At 39.9% G+C, this 6,664-nt stretch overlaps 1 pseudogene; it reads left to right on the forward strand.

The window, feature by feature from the left end:
• Positions 1–259: 259 nt before the first annotated feature.
• LOC127187976 (ribosome biogenesis protein NSA2 homolog) lies at positions 260–1,209 on the forward strand (annotated as a pseudogene).
• Positions 1,210–6,664: the final 5,455 nt, after the last annotated feature.

The raw sequence follows: 6,664 nt of genomic DNA on the forward strand, positions 1-6,664 counted from the left end.
GGAAGGTAGATCTGTGCAAAGCGGGCAACTGGACAACAGTATCTGGAAATTGGCTACACTTGCATGCACTGAGTAAATAAATTAACATATTAAGAAAAACAGGGCTGCAGAGATGGCTCAGCCGTTAAAGGCTAGGCTCACAACCATAAAATAAGAATTCGGTTCCCAGCACCCACGGCTGTCTCTCCAGCCACCTTTTAAAAGGCTCTTCTGCCTGGGCGTGGAAAGCCGACTCTGAACTGGTGTGTGGTATATACGCGCTCCACTCGGCCAACTTAAATGACTTCCTTTTCCTGTTCTGGCCTACGCGAACTAGGCTCGTGGGCCAGTGAGATCCAGAAGTTAAGAGGTTTTTGGCACCCGGGAGGTCGCGGCCAGCTGCTCCGCGGCTGTCAACATGCCACAAAATGAATATATTGAATTACACCGTAAACGATATGGGTATCGTTTGGATTACCATGAGAAAAAGAGAAAGAAAGAAAGTCGGGAGGCCCATGAACGTTCAAAGAAGGCAAAAAAAAAAAAAAAAAAAAAAAAAAAGACTGGCCTGAAGGCTAAGCTCTACCATAAACAGCGCCATGCCGAGAAAATACAAATGAAAAAGACCATTAAGATGCATGAAAAGAGAAACACCAAACAGAAGAATGATGAGAAGATTCCACAGGGAGCCGTGCCTGCCTACCAGCTGGACAGAGAGGGACAGTCCAGAGCAAAAGTGCTTTCCAACATGATTAAGCAGAAACGGAAAGAGAAGGCGGAAAAATGGGAAGTCCCTCTACCCAAAGTCCAGGCCCAAGGAGAAACAGAAGTATTGAAAGAAAGAGAAAAAAGAAGGCGTGGAAGAGGATGGTTACTAAAGTCTGCTTTGTTGGTGACGGTTTTACAAGAAAACCACCTAAATATGAAAGGTTCATCAGGCCAATGGGCCTGAGTTTCAAAAAAGCCCACGTCACGCATCCTGAGCTGAAAGCTACCCTTTGCCTGCCAATAGTAGGTGTGAAAAAGAATCCATCATCCCCATTTTATACAACTCTGGGTGTAATCACCAAAGGTACAGTTATTGAAGTGAATGTGAGCTAATTGGGCCTTGTGACACAAGGAGGCAAGGTTATCTGGGGAAAGTTTGCCCAAGTTACCAACAATCCTGAAAATGATGGGTGCATACATGCAGTCTTGCTGGTCTAGCAGTGACTTCATACAAGCCACTCCAATCAGTACCATAGAGTACGCACCGTCGAAAAAATACCATCGCTGTGATCTTTCTGAACCACCAAGCTGCCTTACTCCATGTGCAGTTATCAAGAAGTATTTATTAAATTGTAAAGAAAAAAAAAAAAGAAAGAAAGAAAAGAAAGAAAAACAGTCATGTCTCTCATTATTAGAAAGACAGTTTCAGATGTTAAAAATGATAATATTAGGTGAAAGCCAGTCAGCACTGGTTTAGAATTGAAGGTACATGAGTGGATGAAGAATTTTTATTGTAGATAGAGAAAGTAATTTAAACATAGAAATAAAGGTATGTGTTTCCTAGCTCTGTGCTAGGACCAGGAGCAGTTGTACCTACAGTGCATTCAGCACCTGATGCTGTTATCTTAGGCCAGGGTTTCTAGAAGAATATTTACTCTAAGGTTGGTGTTGTGAAAGAATACAAAGAGCCAAACATATCTCTCATAATAGAAACAGGATATTACTAAGAAATATAGAAATTGATATTACACAAGAAATCTATAGAAATAAATTCAAAAGAAAGCTGTCTGAAAAAAGAACTGGAGAGTTAAGATGATGATGGAATCGTTACAGATTATAACCCATTTAATAAATTCACCCCACTGATATAAATCAATGACGAAATAGATTGTGGTAGAAGAGAAAGTGCTTCTTCATGGCAGAAAGCCTTCAACTAAATGCCAAAGGAATACTATTTCTAGAAATCACTATTTTGAAGGGGGAGTGGCTCAGCCAGGAAAGTGCTTTGCTCTGAAGTGCCGGCCCTTCAGTGTGATCCAGTCATCCATTCATGAATAGTGTCATGGAAGGCAGCTATGCTCACAACACCACCAACATTTAATACTGTAAAGATTCTCTGGTAATAAGGCAGGCTAACTGCTGGCAACACCCAGCCTACCTCAAAGAAGATGATGAGCATCAAAGAACTTCCTTATGGAGATAGCTTCAATTTTGGCAAACAAGCCACTGGGCAAAATGCCCTTGTTTCTTCCACAGACAGAATTCTGCATAAAAATGGGCAAACTTGAATGCAGGCAGAGTAGACAGCCAAACTCTGCCAAGACAGGGTAAGCAAGTCCTCAATAGTTCCTGCTTCACAAATATGTCCGTCAGTTATATTGGACCAGAAGGTTGAAGATGATGCTCCAATGTGTAGAGAGTTTCAGGTGACTGTTCAGGCAGCAAACTGTCTCTGTCATTTTTTTTTTCTCATTTTGGAAGTTGCTACCTGCACTTCAGGTTTACCCAGGTAATTAAGTTTTATTCCTTGTCAAGTTTCTAATGAGGTTGAAAACCAGAAAGCTTAGTCTTTTTAATTAAGCTTAGTTATTTAAGGGATAAGACATCTTTAGGTCTAGATAGATGTTTTAAGTTGATAAAGATGAGATACAATAGATATTGATTTACATTCAGAATTTCAGGCTCACCAAGAGAGGAAAGATGTTTTCTGCAAGGTTGCCAAATACAACTAGCCAAAACACCACGTATGTAACATATAATTCCTGACCGTTTCATGGTTCTCCTTGCTGTATGTAGTTTATTTTATTTTTGTGCAGTAATATAAATGTATATGCCAAATAATAAATTAAATTAAAAAAGAAAACAATAAGAGTAAATCCACAGACACACACAAAGAGAATCGTGTCATGGCAGTATGCCTGTATCTCAGGGATGGCGAGGTGGAGATAGGAAGATCCATGGGACTTACTGAAAAGCCAGTCTGGTGAACTGGTCAGTCAAGAACACACTGTCTTCAAAGGTGTGCATGTATTCACACAGTTCATATAAAAAAAAGAAATCACTGGATAATGACTGATTAAAAAACTAACCAAACATGAACTGCCAACATATACTAAAACTAATAAGTATAGGTAAGTTAAGCAAGAAGAAAATTACTTTTGAAGCACCAATTCACAAAAGATTTTGTTAAAAGAGAACACAAACCAGATAAACCTACTAGGATATAATCAGGTAACTAAGATTAATATAATCATAATTAGGAAAATAGACATCATGTATAATCTGACAGAACTTACTAAGAAGAATGCAATGTATTGAGCAAAACTGTATAGCTCAGACGTAATCATAAGGAAAAACCAGATGATTGCAAATTGAAGGATATGCTGAAATATTGGGTGACCTAAAACATGCCAAAATAATGACAACTGGGGAAAAACTGTGTTCAAGAGGACGCCCCTAAGTTCTGAATAAAATGTTCCAGAAAACTTACTAGAGGTGAGGCACATACAGTCATACAAAGAAGTAGTTGTCATAAAAACTACAGAGAATGTCAACCCCAGGGCTGAAGACAGCATCTTCAAAGGTAAAGAGTGTAAGCTACAGAGAAACTTGGGTTTGTCTGGATCCCAGAGAAATGAAAGTGCAGCAAGAGAGAAGAGCTGTAGCCAAATTACGAAAGGCCATTTGCCTATTGTCTTCTTCGTAGTGTTGTGACTGTAGAGTTGGTATTGGGAAAGACATTGAGTGACATATCACCCAGAGTCTTATGAAAAGAAGATACTGAGTATCAAACACGTTGAAATTTTAAGAGAAATTCTTACATGGAAGAAAACAGGAAGGATGAAGTTGATGCTTGGGAAAGTCATACTTTGTGTTGTAAACCTGACTCTTAGTGAAAGATCTGTGCAGGGAAAGGTGATTAGAAGAACCAGCAAAGCCATGTGTGCGCCCTTGACCCATATTCAACAAAGTAGTCTGGCAGCAAGAATGGGTCTGATGTAGTATTTGTACCTTCCTTGGTCATCTGGAGGGTGTAAGCTGTGGCATGCGTGGTTGGTCTAAGAAAAGACGTGGGCCTCCTGTGAAGCAGCATGGTCACCAACACTCCCTATGCCAGGAAAGCAGCCAAGGCAGCTCTTAAAGGCATCAAAGTGGTTTTGGATAATGAAGGTGTAGTTGGCAAAAGAGGTGAGTAAATTCCAAGGAGGAATGTGGAGGAGATCTGAACTCAAGCATTTACCACTCACCATTAATTAGCTTTTTATTTCTAAAACAACTCTATGAGTTACAAAGGCATTTGTCAACTGAGATGAGAAAACATTTGTCAACCTGAAGTTCATTAAAAGGTGAACATAACCCAAGAAAGCATTCAAAATTAAAGCATATTTCTCCTGTGCTAAGTTCTTTCCCCTTGGTCTTTGGGACATAGATATTGCGTTATCATCATATTTCCAAAGTTGATTGATTCATGAGGGAGCATGAGTTGTTATATACTGAATAAGCAGAAGATGGTTAATAGCACAGTATACCTTTCATAAAATAGTGAAATACATTTTATTTCTACCTGGTAAGTCTATTAAGTGTCCCTCAAATGTCCCTCTGAAGAGAGAAGCTGGCAGGAAAGAACATATATATTCTCAGTGTTGTAAAGTTTGGGGAAAGTCTGTATTGGCAGATCATGTTGAGTTCAGAAGACGGTAAATTATTAATATATTTTGGATGTCTTTAGTATGTTCTTAACTGTAATGATTCTACACCCTATCAGAGAAGTGAAATGGCATGCTAGACTCATTTTTATCAGGTTTGGAGTCTTCTTTTTTATCAAGTCCCTGTGAAGTTCTCTAAATTGCATAAGAAACAACTATAAAATTGAGTCATTGTATTTTCAATGAGTAATGCAATGAACATTGTGATATTGTAGTTACTATTAAAAATTTGATTAAAATCTAGCATTGAGGTTTTTTTTTTTTAAATCTGAGCAAAATATTCAAGATTCCCAGCACTGCTTTTACACAGCTTTACAGTGTTCCCTGTCACCAAAGGATGACAGGCTGTTTCTAAAAGGTACATACCTCTTTAAACCACCATGGAGTAGATCTCATTGCACAAAACATTCAGACATTCAAAAGATCTGGGTGCCTACCTTTTCATTCAGGACAAGAAAATTGATACAGGGGGCGCGGGATTAGGGACTGCCTCTGTAATGAACTCTGATGCCGTGATTTGATCACTTCCCCTGGTGGGGCAGCATTGTGGGCACACAGAAGAAGGGGATGCAGGCTATCCTGATGAGACCTGAGTAGGGCAGAATGGGGAGGGAGGGTGGGAGTGGAAAGATAAGAGTGAGGGGATAACAATCAGGATGTAATGTGAATAAATTATAATAAATACAAAATTTAAAATAAAAACCGAAGATTGACTATAAGGGACAGCCTAGCTAAGCCATCATGGTGAGGATGCACTTTAAAAATAGACATTAGATACTCCAAATAAGCTACAGTCTCGTCACTTAGTCTTTAAGATTATCTCATTAAATATACTACAACATCTGAACAGTATACACATGCACAAACACACTATTAGGGGAGAGAATGCTCGGTGATTGAAATAAATACTGGAACAAAAAACAGGGCCAGAAACATGGCCTCCTAGGCTGTCACACTTCTTGTATAAGCTTGAGTCTCTGATCCCCAGAACCTTTATAAAAGCCTTCTTCTAGAGCAAGTGCTGTGGGAAGCAGGGGACAGAGACAGAGAGAGTGTCAGTGCTTGCTGGCCAGCCAGTCTAGGCAAAAATGGTAACTTCCAGGTTCAGTGACTGGCCCTGTCTCGAGGGAATAAAGCCTAGTCCTAGTGATGGAGCTGAATTGGTGCTCTTCTCTCACTTGTGCATGCACGTACAGGTACACACACACTCTCGTGCACCCACGCACATACACAGAGATGTACACGTGCACACACACACACACACACACGACGCACATATGCACATTCACACACATACTCACAACCAGGAGCATGCACACGGACACACACATATATGCATGCACACCCACATTTAAATTCCTTTCACACTAAATACCATCCATGGCTTCGCATATCCTATGGTCATGTTCTTAGTTATGATGCTGGAATTAACCACGATGTACACCTGCCTTTTAATGTTGATATAAAGGCCAGTTCTGGTGTGGTCATATTTAGCAATGGTCAAGGGTGTAAAATGAGCTTGTCTGATACTGAATGTGACTAAAGATCTGTTTTGTCTATCTTCTTTAAGGCATGGATGTCCTTTGGCCCTTGGGAGAGTGACAGGCTGTAGCATCTTCATGGGTTGAGTTGATTGCATTGCCCTGCAGGGCATATGGATCCCATTTTCTTCCATGTGTGTGATACATCAAAATACTATACTTCTTTTTTCTTCAAGCCGAGCTTGTGTTTCTCAAATTATATATGGCATTCTTGAGTTATTGTAGGACAGCGGATTTTAAAATCAGTGAAAACTCGATCACAGCTAGTGGGAGATGGTGATACAGGCCTATAATCACAGGTACTCAGAGGCGGAGGCAGAGGGATTGCTTGTTCAAGGCCTGTCTTGGCTATATAGTGGGTTTAAAGTCAGACTAATTCAGCAAGAACTCATCAGAAAAATGGAAGATAAAGTATAAAAGAGCTGGGTGTACAATTTGGTGGTAGGGCTC

The sequence above is a fragment of the Acomys russatus genome, chromosome 4, assembly GCF_903995435.1.
Source record: "Acomys russatus chromosome 4, mAcoRus1.1, whole genome shotgun sequence".
NCBI lineage: Eukaryota > Metazoa > Chordata > Mammalia > Rodentia > Muridae > Acomys > Acomys russatus.